The sequence below is a fragment of the Chinchilla lanigera genome, unplaced genomic scaffold (genome assembly GCF_000276665.1).
Source record: "Chinchilla lanigera isolate Chin_1 unplaced genomic scaffold, ChiLan1.0 scaffold00009, whole genome shotgun sequence".
Lineage (NCBI taxonomy): Eukaryota > Metazoa > Chordata > Mammalia > Rodentia > Chinchillidae > Chinchilla > Chinchilla lanigera.
In genome coordinates this window covers 36,458,837-36,473,224 of record NW_004955410.1, presented here as the reverse complement: position 1 = coordinate 36,473,224, position 14,388 = coordinate 36,458,837, and the positions used below count along the sequence as shown (strand labels likewise).

The window sequence follows — 14,388 nt, the reverse complement described above, 5'->3', positions numbered from 1 at the left end:
AATAAAAATGATACAGAATTTCAAATCATGGTGGTAGGATGGCTATTAACAATGGTGGTTATATTACATAATGTTATCTTCAAACAAGCTTAAATTCAGCATCACTTTAAGAATAAAAAATGCATTAGGAGGCTGGAGATGCATCCTAGTGATAGAGCACTTGCCCAGCATGCATGAAGCCCTGGGTTCAATCTCCATCACTGGAAAAAAAAAGAAAAAAAAAGAAGCATTAGGGAAAAGAAGTATTAGGAACAAATTGTTTTAAAATTATCTCTTATTCAAGTAATATAAATCTAATTGAAATTATCTTTTTATTTTTAAAACTAATAACTACTGGGGCTACATGCTGCTATATTTTAGAACGCTGTCTCATTTGACTCTTACCAATTAAGAAGAAACCAGTAAACAGCAGAGATGCCACACACATCACGATAAAAACAAGTAGAATCATTAAGTTATATATTTTTCTAGACCCACTACCTTCCAGATGGTATTTATTTACAGAAAAGATTTAGAAAGAAGCATTTATTTTCAGAAAGTAATCCAAGGGATAAGCAGGTTAAGAAGGAGAAAAAGATAAACCAAACTTATTGTCCACAATTTGTCTTTTTCTGGTCCTGGGGATTAAGCTTTAGGATGCTCTACCACTGATCTACCTAGATCTCCTTTTTTATTTTGAATTTTGAGATAGGGTCTCCCTAAATTGCCCAGGTTGGCCTCAAACTTGTGATCCTCCTGATATATATACACACACATACAAATTTGCATGTGTCCTGAATATACAAAGACTTTTTCCTTGTCATTATTTTGATGGAAGGGATTTGAGCATCCTCAGGTGTTAGTATCCCAGGGGGCTCCTGGAACCAAGCCCCTGCCAATACCAAGGAATGGCAGCATTTACTGAGTGTCTGAAGTCTTGCTCCAGAGTACTTGCGCAAACTCCCTGGTCCAACTTATGTACCAGGAAACTGACCTTTTCCAATGCAGTTCTCCAAGGATGGGAGCTTTTTAGGCAGTGTGTGAACTAAGAGATGCTAAATTCTGTTTCACTTTGTAAATTTGTAGCCCTTTCCTTCAATGAGTGGCAGGCCATTCTTAAATCCTGCTCTTCTGTATGGAAGAGCTTAGCGTCTCTGCCCCGGTAATCCAAAGAACTTTGTTTTTGCCCAAAATACCTCTGTTTCCCAAAGCAATTTCTCCTCCTCTGAGAAATGCTGTCATGTCACGCTGCACTGCCCTTGAACCAGACAACTTTTTCTGCTTGTCTTTATCTGTCTAAATAAAGCTAACCTACATTTGCTGTCTAATTCATTCGGATGCTTGCTGACGCTATTTAAAGCATCCCTCAAGGCCTGAGGAAAACAAGATGCATTATCTCCACGTGGGACCTTTAGGTTTGCCGGTCTCAGGAGTTCAGGGATCTGTTCAGTCCTCACTGGTTCAGATGTGAGAGATAAAAAAAAACTCTGGATTTTTAAATTTCAGGTACTTTCTTTGACTTGTACATGGCTAGGATCGGTTGAAAGAAAAAGGTAGTTGGAAATCTGTCTATTTCTCTCACTCTCTCTCTCTCTTTCTTTCTCTGTGTCTCTGTCTATCTCTGTCTCTCTCAACCACCTCCTTGTTCAGGATCCATAAAATCCAATTTTTCTAAAGATTAATTGCTCAGCCGAATATATTTTTTGTTCTGGCCTCTGATGATTGGTTAATCCATTGTGAGTTTACTTGCCCCTCTCAGAGAACAAATGCAACAGAAGCGACTCTCTACACAGGCCTGTAATCCCAACTACTAGGGAGGCTGAGCCAGTTTTATGTTTGAAGCCAGCCTGGGCAATTTAGAGAGAGCCTGTCTCCAAAACAGGGGGGCCAGGGATGTAGCTCAGTGGTAGGGTGGCCTTGGTGTCATTCTTCAGTAACACACACACACACACACGCATGCACACACGCATGCACACACACATGCACACACACATTCAAAAGCAGTTGTCACCTTAATTAACAGACTTTTGATGAGTTGTTGACTTGCTTCCACCTTTCCATTTTTAGCGTCCATATATCATTTCATTAGAGAATCCTGGTGCTTCCACATTCCAGAAAAGAAAAGGAAATTCCACAGGGAAAGAAGCAGAATATTGGGGTTATAAATAGGACTCTGTTGTGAATTTATATATGATGGGAAATTCAGAGAGTTTTCAGATATGTTGTTTGTGTTTTCAAATCCGGTATTTCTGTAGGTCTGTTGGCCTGCCTAGCGGAAGAGAGGGGGACAATGGGATTGTTTTAACCGTTAGTACCTTGCTGCTACCTTAAACACAGCTTATTATCAGCACCCATTTGTTCAGCCAGGATTCTGTGACGTCCATTGCAGTGAGTGAGTCAGAAGCCACAAGCTAACAGGTCTATTCCTTCCCACCGTCACCTAGGAAACCATCGCATCATTCACAGGAAATGCAGGCCCCAATAGGGAGTGTGCCCAGATCAGGTTATAAAGCTGGCAATGAGGTTTTTCAGAGGAGGTCAAATAATTATGTGCAGAATCTTGGTCTAAGGTGGGAGGTGGATCCAACCTGCCAGGCCTGCGTGGAGGGCAGCCGGGCAGAAATAACAAGAGAAATTAATTAGCTAAAAGCACATATGATATTTGCTTTATAAGAAATTGACCAATCACAAGAGATATTCAGACGTGATTTGATTCCCCTAGCAAACAGCATTCATTTGCCCAATGGCGGAGAGTATTTTGGGGAAGTATGGTTGTACAGTGTGTGAACAAGATGAAGAAATTGATGACACCTCAAACCAGGCTTTCTGCTGAATGAAATGCATGTCCACTGTTTCATGGTCACTGTCCTTGGGTAACAGAAGAGCTGGGCAGTATCTTTAGAGAAAACCACACACTCATTTCCCGTGTACTCTTATTGTTTGATTATTTGTTGGTGCTGTGTACGATTTTCTCTTTCCTTAACTGCTACAGTTCACTACAGTCCAGTCCAGCACTGGCCCGGTTGTCGGTATCCAGTTTATCACAGAGTATCCAGATATCTATGGCTGTAAGTTTAGTACAGCTGAGAAAAACTACCCGGAGGGTTTCATGTTATTTGACAGCTTGATATTTCCGGGCAGAATGACACTCCCATTGCTGTTGCAAACGAGAGATTTTACGTCAAAGTGCTTGAAGTCTCCCAGAGCTTCCTGTTGTAGGCTCAAAGAACATTTGAAAGGAGGAAAAAAAACCTCTGCACTGTAATCATTTGGTCTAAACACCTCATTTTTCACACAAGGAATGAGTTCCACAGCAGGGAGGTGGTTTGTCTAAGATCACACAGCAAAAGGGAATAGAGAAACAAAGTAACAAAGCTTGATCACAAATTCAGGATGAGTCAATACGTGACATGGCTGTCTCAAAGACTTGAAATTAGCCAGGCATTTTGGTGCATGCCTGTAATCCCAGCTACTTGGGAGGTAGAGGCAAGAGGAGCTCAAGTTCAAGCCCGGGCTAAGCAACTTAGCAACTTAAGAGACCCTGTCACAAAAAAAGAAAAAAAATAAATAAAAAAAAGAACTCAGGGGCTACAGATGTAAGTCAGTGGTAAAGTGCTTGCCTCGCATGCATGAGGCTCTGCATTCAACTTCCAACCTGGAAGAAAAAGTGACTGTTAATATATTAAGCTGTTTTCACTGAAATGCAGAGTTTGGAGCAATTGGTTCCATCCTACACTGGTAGTCTGGTGAATGTGTGCCAAGAGCATGATGTGCCATATTGAGTATTCCCCGAGTAGGAATCAGTGACAAACATGAGTGTGCCCAGAGAAGGGTAAAAATAGTGATAGGAGTTCTAGTAGTTATAACTTTGGGAGAACAACTGCAGAAAGCCGGAAGATAAGAAAATTCGTCGTGGGAGAGATGGAAGTGGGTATCATCAAATAGTTGAGGGCTATCTTGAAGATGGCTCAGACTTATTCTGTGTGACCATGAAGGGTAGTCATAAAGTGTTACAAGTTAAAAAGTGATGGAATTTATCTCCATATAACTAATTTTATCATAATTGAAGCTGATTGACATATACTGAACTGATGAATACAGTAGTGAATTCTGAGTCAGACACACATGTTTAAATATCGCATTGTTTCTCCTATGTGGGAAACCACAAGTGTAAATGAGGACCAAGATGGATAATAGATGTTAGGAAGTAAGAATAAAATGTTCAAATGGGAAGAGGAACAAGGTAGGGGGAACAGGAGGAAGGGAAAAGGGGAAAATGAAATAGAAGGAAAAAACTGGAAAGAAGGCAAATAAGGAGGGGAAGAAGGGTTGAAGGAAGGGGAAAGGAGTGAGGAAAAAGAGAAGAATCAAGATATATTATGTACAGTACAAACTCCTTATGGTGAATGTGAACATTACGTATAGCAAAAGTGTATCAATAAATTGATTTTTTAAAAAAGATAAAAAATAATTATTTTCATAGAAAAAATAGTGAATTAGTTGATCTCTGGAGTTGTTTCAGTATTTATCTATTCATCCAAAAGCATTTACTGAATACTTGCTGTATACCAGTGACAGTAGGCACTAAAGATACAAGATGAATGATATAGTTACTTCCCTCAAGGGGAATCATAACCAAGGGGAGTTTCTGAGATGTCACTTCTATGTAGAAATGGTCTTAGTTCATTTTGTGTTACTGTAGCAAAATACCGAAAGCTAGGTAATTTGTGAAGAAAAGACGTGTATTTAGGTCAGGGTTCTGGAGGGCTAAGAGCATGGTGCTATCCTCTTATGGGCTCTGGAGCAGGCCTTCTAGCTATGCTACAACATCACAGGTGGGACTATGGTGGAGATAAAGAGATCACACTGCTGGACAGGAAGCAAGAAAAAGAGCAGAGACAGTCAGATTTGTGTTTTAAAAAAACCATCCTCAGGAAAACGAACCCATTCCATAATGCCAGCATTAATCCCTTCTGAAGGTGGTACCTCTTGTCCAAACTACCTGCAACTCAGCCTCACTTCTTGAATGTCCTACCACCTCAGTGCTACCATACAGGGAAGCAAGTTCAGCACACAAACCTTTGGGAACAATAATAATATCCAAGGCATACAAGACAGAATGATAAGTAATTTACAATGCTGTGGGAAAGATTCATGCGTCGCACAGATGATTAAGTGAGAAGCACCGTGAAGTTGCTGTCTGTGTTAATGAAGGCAACGCTTGCTGCTGTGACAAGCCTCAGACATTATAAGAAATTCACTTCTCCCTCATATAACATCTAAAATGTGTACTTCTGATGGTGAGCGGTTCTTTTCCAAGAGGTGATTCAGTGGCATAAACCTCTCCATCTTGTGATTCTTCTGTTTTTACCATACATCTTACCAGGTCACGCCAGGCATTCCTATCCTGCTGGAGACTTAGGGTGGGGATTATGAGCTGGACCCAGAAATGATGCTTAATATACTCTGCTCACATTTTGTCCACTGGAATTCAGTCACATGTTCACATCCAACCAATGGGAGGCTTAAAAACTCACTCTAGGTCTAGGAATGTAGTTCAGTGGTAGAGCACTCGCATGAAGCTATCTGGGTTCAATTTCCCACTGCAAAAAGAAAAAAACATTAGTCTAGCTGTGTTCTCAAGAAAAAAGGAACAGGTTTCAATGATTGACTAGCAAATCTTTTATCACTTTATCCAACTCTGAGATTCTATATTTATGGCAGAAGTATAAGATAAGACTTTTTTTAAGGGGGGTTGGGACATATCGCTCTATTTATTTATTTATAAACTTTAAAATTTAATGTATTTTCTTAGTTGACTAATATAAATCACTTATGCACAACATGTTTTGATATATATGCATATATGGTGGAATGGTTAAATCAGGCTAATTAACATATATTATCTCATTTGATTATTATTTTGTTGTGGTAAGACAAGAATTAAAAATTTTTTTTGTTTAATGCCAATGTGATCATGTCCCCTGCTTACTTCAAATGTCTTCTTATTGAAGGTTTCCTATTCAAGATTTTGTTTTGTTTTATTTTGTTGTGTAGTCCTAAGAATCAGACCCAGGGCCTTGCATATACGAGGCAAATGCTGTACCTCTGAGCCATATCCTCAGCCCTCAAGATATTAAGATAAAGAAGCAAGATACAGAACATAGCAGAGTATGCTACTTTGGGCATGAGAAAGGAAATGATAATAAGTATCTGTATTTGTTTGCATGTATGATAAAATACTGGAAGGATACACAAGAAACCATAGTGACTAGGTTGAGGGCAGTGGGATGAAGCATCAGTAGGAATGAGAATTCACGTATTCCTTTAAACATTGTTTTAAATTTACTTACAAAACCACATAATTAAAATTTTTCATTCTATTTCAGAAGGGATTTTCACTGACTGATATCTTTTTGTTTTCAAATGAAGAAAAGCTAAGGATAAGACTACTTGGAAAAGCTGAACAGAGTACAATGTAATGAACTTGAGGTAAAAATAATGATGAATATTATACTTTTTTTTATTATAATGTGCCTGCACTGGATTAATTAGAATTTTTAAAAGAAAGAAAAAGAATAATAGCACAACAGCTTGGTTTTATATGGGGTCATCTAAAAGTCTCAGAGTACTTTTATATCCAACATCTTTGCTTACTTTCATTGACATTCCTGGGTTAGTCAGCTTTCTGACACTATAACAAAACACCTGAGATAACATTATAAAGCAAAAGAGTTTATTCTGGCTCATAGTTTTGGAGGTTCCAGACTAGTTGGCCCCATGACTGGTTGGCCCCGTGTCTTTGGAACTGTGGCCCCTATAAATAAAACTGAAAGGCTAATAAAATATTGGCAAGACTGGGACTATAAGTCCTAGAATTATTACAAATCATTGATTTAAAGAGAAATACCCCAATAGAAAAATTGGCAAAGGATATAAATGAAAACTCATAGACCTCTTAGTAACAATAACATATTCAAAAATATTGTTCTCATCAAAGTGAAGATAAACAGTATCTAGTATCGACAAAGGTACTTGGAAATAGAAACACTGATTTTTCTGCTGTAGAGAGATTAGTTAGGAAAGCCTTTCTATAGGTAATTTGGAAACATAGTAAAACATTAAACATGTTCCTACACTATAACCTATAACTTCATTCTACTATTCTGTCCTAATGAAACATTCAGAGAAGTACAACAACTTATGGAAAATGTCAATATTTGCACTTTATGAGGCCAGCAAAAGATGAATCAGATGAAAATAAAATAGTATACCAAGCTGCCATTAAAAATCAAGTCAGTGGTACTCTACATAGTAGACCCCAAAAACTCCACTAAAAAACCTGCTAGATTTAATAAGCAAATTTAGTAGCATAGCTGGATACTAAGTCAACACTCAAAAATAGCCTTCCTATACACAAATAACAAACTCACTGAGAGAGAACTTACAGTGCTCTGGAAAAGGAGCTTGAAGCAGATATCAGAAAATGGAAAGATATCCTTGCTCTTGGGTAGGAAGAACCAATATAGTGAAAATGGCCAAACTTCCAAAACTGTTGTACAGGTTTAGTGCAATTCTGATAAAAATTTCAATAGCATATCTCACAGAATTAGAGAAAACAATCCTGAAATTCATTTGGAAGCAGAAGAGATCTAAAATAGCAAAAGCAATCTTCGGCAACAAAGGCAAGGCAGGGAACATCACAATTCCTGACTTGAAATTATATTATAAAGCTATGGTGATTAAAAAAACCAGTGTGGTAATGGCAAAAAGACAGACCCAAAGGTCAATGGAACAGATTAGAAGATGCAGAAACAACTCCAGACATACTCAGCTACCTTATCTTTGACAAAGGTGCCAAACACATTCACTGGAAGAAAGATAGCCTCTTTAATAAATGGTGCTGGAAAAACTGGCTCTGTATATGCCAAAGATTAAAATTGGACCCGTATCTTGCACCATGTACTAAACTAAATTTGAAATGGATCAGAGATCTAAACATTAAAAAAGAAACATTAAGTCTGCTGGAAGATAGAATAGGTAAAACTCTTGAAGACCTTGGTGTAGGCCAAGACTTTATGAATAAAACCCCGATTGCACTGGAACTATCATAAAGAATCAATAATTGGGATCTCATCTTATTAAAAAGCTTTTGCACAGTAAGGGAAACCACCAACTGAATGAAGAGACAACTCACAATGTGGAAAAAATATGTTTGCCAGTTATTCCTCAGAAAAAGGATTACTATTGAGAACCCCAAAGAAAGAACTCAAAAAACGTAGACTTCTCAAATTTAAAGATGGGCAAATCCAAAATCAAATTTAAAGATGCCCAATCCAAAAATGGGCATCTGAGATGAATATATATTTCTCAGATGAAGAAATACAAACAGAAAATAAATATATGAAAAATGTTCAACATCACTGGTCATTTGAGAGATGCAAATTAAAACACTGAGATTTCATCTCACCCCAGAAAGAATGGCTATTATCAAGAAATCAACCAGTAACAAATGCTGGAGGGGCTATGGGGAGAAAGGAACACTTCTCCACTATTGGTGGGGGTGTAGACTGGAGAAACCACTGTGGAAATCTGTGTGGAAATTCCTCAAGATCCTAGGGTTGGAGTCCCATTTGACCCAGCTATTCCCCTTCTGGGTATCTTCCCAGAAGAATTAAAAAACGTTGTACTGCAGTGACATATGTGCATATGTTTATAGCAGCACAATTTGTAATAGCTAGATCTTGGAAACAACCCAAAGGCCCATTAACTGAAGAATGGATAAAAAAGATGTGGTCTTTTTATACAATATAGTACTACTCAGTCATAAAGAAGGGTGAACTGAAGACTTTTATAGGTAAATGGATATAACTGGAGACCATACTCAAAATTGAAATAAACCAGACACAAATGTGTAAACATTGTATTGTTTCCCTAGTGTGAGAAGCTGAAAGAGTAAATAAGATCCAAAATGTACAATAGACAGTGTAAAATGGGAAGAAACTTCAAAAGGAAAGAGAAACTGGGATGGGAGAATGGAGAAAAGAAGGAAGGGAAAAGCAAAAAAAGAAAAGGAAATATATCTATCTATCTATCTATCTATATATATGATAGTTAAGATAATTATACTACTAATTTCTCTTATTTCATTGGAAAAGAAAGGTGTGTGCTAATATTGTTTGGACAATTAAATGCCAGTGTCTTGTACTCTGAGTAACTAACTGAAAGATAACAATATGCAATGTTACCATCCTATTATCTTGTTCTGAAATTTTGGGGCTTTTTTCTCTCTAAAAAAAAACCCAAAACTTGTCAGCTGGCATGTTTGTAATCTCAGCTACTCCTGAGGCCAAGGCAGGAGGATTGCAAGTTTGAGACCAGCCTGGGCAACTTAGGAAGATCCTATCTCAAGATAAAAAATTAAAAATGGCTGGGGATGGAACTCAGCACTTCCTGGGTTCAATCCCAGTCCTGAAAAGGAGAAACCATGTTAAAGAACTAGCTAAAATAGTTAAAAGCTAAAGGAAAATCTCACTACTTAATGTTAAGTATAAAAAAAACTGTGTTTTTAAAAAGTACACAGAAGTGGTAAATATACAGGCTGGTAAATTCTGGAAGACTGTTAGTAAGCAAACTGGCTAAGAATGATTTAAGTCTGAAAGACATATTGGTTATTCAAAGCTTTAAAACTATGTAGAGTTCTTGCCTTCTTCCTGATATCCATTCTACTGGGCCACTTTATTCGAACAAAATAGACCAATTATACATATTGAAAGTTGAATAAAGCAGCCTTCGGCGAGGTCTGCCAAGTGTCATAAAGAATGCTTCAGCAACTCCCACGAACGAATTTAATGTCATATAGGTCTTGCAGGTCTTGCAGGTCTGAATCTATGGCACCATCCCAGGTGTTCTGAAAAGGTTTCAGAATAGGAACTTTTACCACACCTGGGTTTAACATGTTTGCATATAATTTAAGCCCTCAGCTGAATTTATATTTGGATCTTAAGCATTCAGAGACATTACCGTTCTCCAATCACTCACTGAAACGTGTTTCTGTACCTTGGATGATTTTTTTCTCCCACTTCTGGCAGATTGCTGTTCATTGCATTGATCTAGCTGCCATTTTTCACTTTTTGACTCTCCCTTTGACTTCCAGAATCACTCCCTCAGGGCTGGGGTGCCTTTCAGTGGTACAGCACTTGCCTAGGAAGTGCAAGGCACTGGATTCGATCCCCAGGACTGAATAAAAAGCCCACCCCTGTCTTTCATCCACATACAGCATCAGTGACGTCTCTTAGCATAACGTGTTGATCTTTTATGATTTTCGTCATAATCATAAGTCTTTTTCTTACCAGCACATTCAACATTCTCATTGCTTTTGCGATGATCAGATATACTGGGGTTAATAATGTTGCAAAACACCAACACTAAATGCAGCAAACCTGCTGGTAACAGAAAACTAGTTAGTTAAAAGTGAAACCGCCATGGCCAACTGCTGTTGCCATCTGTTGGAGGCAGGTGAAGCTGAAATGCTTTTGCTTTTGGAGCAAGGCATTTTTCATCTGCCTGACAGTTCACAGGTTGCCAAGCTGTCAAAGAACCCCTGCTTTTCCACAGCTCTGGCTCCATCCTAGTAAAGTTCATTTGAGACAATAGCCATCAAATCACATTTACATATGTAATCAAGCAAAATTATTTTTAGATAGCTCAGTTGGTTTATGTTGACTGAATAGGCAGAGGCTGTGGGTTTGATCTCGATGCGAGATATTTAGGATCCAGAGAATAACTGTGTTGTTCAGGTAGTCTGTACTTCATCCAGCCTTCACACATGTGTACTCTTAGAGCAGCCTAGCTACAGGATGGAGGGACGGTCATATCATTTTAGTACAGTCCATATAGCATGATGTAGTTACCAATCTCCGTAATGATATGTGACTTCAGAATTTGCAAATTCTGAACCTCAATTATCCATTGACAAGAGAGAAGATGCAATAGGGTACAGGGAGCATGACCTAGCTAGTTGGAAGGCCAAGGCAGGAGGATCCCACACTTGAGGCCAGCCTGGCAACTTAGTGAGACTCTGTTTCAAAATAAAAATGTGACAAAGATTGGAGGCAAGTGGTAGAGCGCTTGCCTAGATACACACGAGACTCTGGCTCAGTGGAGTCCAAGAGGGGTAGGGGTAGGGGAGAAGCTGTCTTTGCCATATGTTTAAATTTTTGCACAGGTTGGATCTCACCCCAGGATTTCACCTTTTGACGAATCCTTCGTATCTCCAGCCTGTACACAGCCCTTTGCACTCTTCCACACCTGACTCTACAGGTGGCCATTGTAAGCCTCCCTTGTAAACCTGTTTGTCATCTATCTATCTATTTATCTATCTTTTTTCTATCTATCCATCTATCTGTCTATCATATATATTATATTATATTACATTAAGTCTGTCTCTCTTGTGAGTATTAGAAAACTAGAGAGACAGTACTGTTCACCTCTACTCCTTGGGGACCCAGTGACAATTCCTATATAAATTTGTATTCTGATAATTGCTAAAGAACAGGCCAGTGTCACTGGAAAATGCTTCACGGATCTTCCAGCACAGAAGGCTGCAGATTCACAACACAGCTTTTGGCCTCACACGCAATTTTCTTTCTCTGTTTTCAGGCCCTGCTCCTCCCTCCAGCACCAGAGCTGCAGGCAGCTCTCTAAATAACACCATGTCCCTGGCCTCCCAGTTCCCATTTGAAGGGTTCAGTGGGGCTCCTTTGAGGTCTGTCCCCCACTACCCCCTGCTTCCAGGAGTCTTGCTTGTCTGAGTCAGCCCGTGAGTCACCTCGCTCATTAGCGGATCTCAGATTGTTTCTCCATCCTCTGGATCCTTTTTGTCTTTCTTCTTCTAACTGGTTTCCTGGCAGCGTAAGGTCTGGGAACAACCTTGAACCTAGAGGTTGGACTGCCACTGAGATGGTCTGCTTGGTAGAGAGGTTGGCAGGAAGCAAATGGTATTACAATGATGAGGATGAGAGTGACCGTGGTGCTCATGATGGTACTGTGCACACGGTTGCCTCAGAATGAATTCACTGGCCAGATTTGATGTCACTGCCTGTGTCAGTTTGTAGGACAGTGTGCGTCCAAGCTTATGGGTTCCACTCTGTGGAAGCAGCAATGTCCTGTTGGTGGACACCCTTTTCTCTATCCTTTTCAGGTCTGCTCTCACTTCTCCTTTCTTGATTTTACATCCTCCATGCTTTCTCTTTTGAGAGAGATGAATGAGGAAGCCCAAGAGGAAGAAGATGCCTTGTTGATGTGTCCTGCGCACATCAAGAAGCCCAGTGAAATGGTGTGAATCAGAAATTCTGAATTCACTATGGAGACGTCAGTACCAATGCACTGTTATTAATTCATTAACCTTATTTAAAGCCCTTTGTAAAATGAGTAACACTTATTGACTTACTTTTGATAGGGACCCCAGACACCCCATTTAGCCAACACCTGTGAGGAGCGAGCCAGATACCCTGGGGCAGTGCTTCTCAGCCACAGTGTGCCCATGCCCCCAGGGAGCTTGCTAAGATGCAGGTTCTGGTTTAAGGGCTTGTGGTTTTGCTTGTGGCCCACAGACCACACTTTGAGTAGCAAAACTCTAGGGACTCTTCGTAATCAGATGAGGCTTGACTCTGTCGTTGGGGAACATCAGGGGGCCTGTAGGCTCAAGGACACTGCTCTGCACATTCCTCCTGCAACGCTGATGTTTAGCCAGGAGTCTCAGACAATGCTGACCTGTTCTTCCAAATGCGCTTGGCTTGCTCCCCTCTCTACTCCCAGTGGAGGGTGTTAAAATGGCAAGATTTAGATTTGGGATTAGGACAAGAAAAAAGGCCCAAATATCTTCAACCTTGGCTATGAAGTCGAGTCCAACTCAAATTACCAGAGAGCTCTGAACTCACATTTGAGGCAAAACCTGGCTAACAACAAAGGCTTTGTCTGAGAGCTCATAAAAAAGAACCCCTTTTATGATTTTATAGTTTATCTCCTTTGCTGGTCTTTCTACTAAGGTGTTTGTCTTTTAATTATTAAATTGTGAGAACTTTTTATTAAGATATTAAAGAGAATAAGATTTCTTCCAATAACTTTTTTTTAGTATTTTAACTTTATCTATTAATTTTGGGGTTTGGAATCTCAGCCTTTAGGCCAGTGGTGGCGAACCTATGGCACGTGACCCACGACATGGGTGCCGCAGGGGTCTGTTTGTTATCACTGAAAGCTCTAAAAGGTATTCATTTTCTTGTTAATCTAAGCAAGCCCCTTTACCTGGTGTGACCTGGATTCTTCCTGGACTGGAAATGGAGGCAGTAAGGGCTATATATCTCGGGAACTCTTGAGAGGAGAAAGAAGTACATGTGGGATGCTGCTGGACAAACATAGGCCACGGTTATTTTGTTTTCTAAGCTTTATTAATCCCATAGTTTTATTGAAACTTGTGTGAGACACAGATGACTGGTGTTGACAAGACCCAGTTTTTTTTGTTCTGCTTTTTCATTTGGTTTTGGTTAAATAATCATTTATTGAGCACTTACAAGTACTCTGAGTTCTGTTCTAGGTTCTGGCTGTCTCTAGATAAAGAAGGTAGGATTAGAAGCTTCTGTTGAGGGCTCCATGTGCTTATGGCTTGTGTTCACCTTTTGCCTTCTCAATGACTTCTTTCTCAGTTGTCAACAGAAGAGCTTTTCTCTCTTCCTAATGTGTCCGTGTACAAAACTGCTCAGCCCTGTGAGGCAAATGGCCAGTTTGCTCCTTGGCATCTACATCTTCTGCCTTCTCCCCATTAGAAACTTTGACTTATTAAAATTATTGATTTTTGTAGTAGAAGTTATAATACTAGTAGTATTCTCCCTTAGACTGTCATATTTTTGTTTTAACTACACTAGAAACTTTATGCCCCTCCTAACTATGGTGCTTAATGCCTTTACTTTATCTTCACTACTACCTATAAAGAAGAAATATAATCAACTCTTTAATAGTAAAACAAAATGTCTGAATATGATGTGTTTTGCCCCTGATGGGTATTTATTTTTTGATAGTGTCAAAGGAAAGAACCACTAATGGCAGAACTTAACAATCATGCCGGCAGAGAATACTCCTTTACCTCTTTGCTAGTACCCCTGTCATCTTTCTATACACAAATCTGCCTTATGGGTCCCTCTGCTAAGCATAGATAAAACAAAAAAGTCAATATTATTGAACACTGTCCATTTGCCAAGCACTGTGCTAAGTGCTTTCACATACTGTTGCACATTTAATGGATCCTTTGCTTACTTACTGCAGAGGATAAAGTGAGCCTGTGTCTTTGATTGTGCCCTTCTCTGCCTAGAGGGCTTCCTCCTCTCTGAGGTGCCAACCCTATACTGGAAGCAA

At 39.4% G+C, this 14,388-nt stretch overlaps 1 protein-coding gene and 1 long non-coding RNA gene across 3 annotated transcripts in view; both read left to right on the top strand.

Moving 5' to 3' along the window:
• The window catches only part of Mkln1 (muskelin 1, intracellular mediator containing kelch motifs), a 316,551-nt gene that overhangs the window by 95,313 nt on the left and 206,850 nt on the right, over positions 1–14,388 (top strand). The window lies entirely within an intron of this gene.
• LOC106147792 overlaps positions 1–14,388 on the top strand; it is an 87,906-nt gene that overhangs the window by 33,494 nt on the left and 40,024 nt on the right. The window lies entirely within an intron of this gene.